This window comes from Cryptotermes secundus, unplaced genomic scaffold, assembly GCF_002891405.2.
Source record: "Cryptotermes secundus unplaced genomic scaffold, Csec_1.0 scaffold1706, whole genome shotgun sequence".
Lineage (NCBI taxonomy): Eukaryota > Metazoa > Arthropoda > Insecta > Blattodea > Kalotermitidae > Cryptotermes > Cryptotermes secundus.
The window spans coordinates 197,284-197,887 of NW_019729234.1; positions in this window are offsets into that span (position 1 = coordinate 197,284).

The window sequence follows — 604 nt, forward strand, 5'->3', positions numbered from 1 at the left end:
CTCACTGCCGGGGAAACAACATGTCCAAACAGCTGTTCCCTAGCAATGGCTGTTGTACTGTCACTTGTTTATGTAGCTGTTACTTGGAAATGGGTCTACACGTCGCATTATTTATATATAGACAAATATATCTGTTTCTGCTTACAAAGTGTACCTACCACATGCGCAACACCTGTTCACAGCAATATCGATCGTCTAAATGGGCTTTGGAATATAAAGTGTTTCATTAACAGTTACAGATGTGACATTAATGTAAACAGAAAAGTGCATGATTTCCATCCTTCAACTTCAATCCAGTTACATGATAATTTGTACAAGGGCAAAAACATTTAATTCTGGGTGGCTGAAGACAAAATATCCACTTTTAATTTGAAGAAAGGTAAAAGATGATGGAAAGCATAAATGAATTTACATCTCTGTATGATTTCTAAAGTACATGGAGAAGAAGTTAAAAATTTCCAAAAACAGACCAGTACTATTGGCCAATGCACTTGTGTATAAGCAAATAACAAATTACCTCATTTATTATCTGGAATCAAAAGGCCATTAATCTGCAAAAGAAGCAGCCTGGTTGTGGGTACAACCTGACAAACATCCTTGAGTG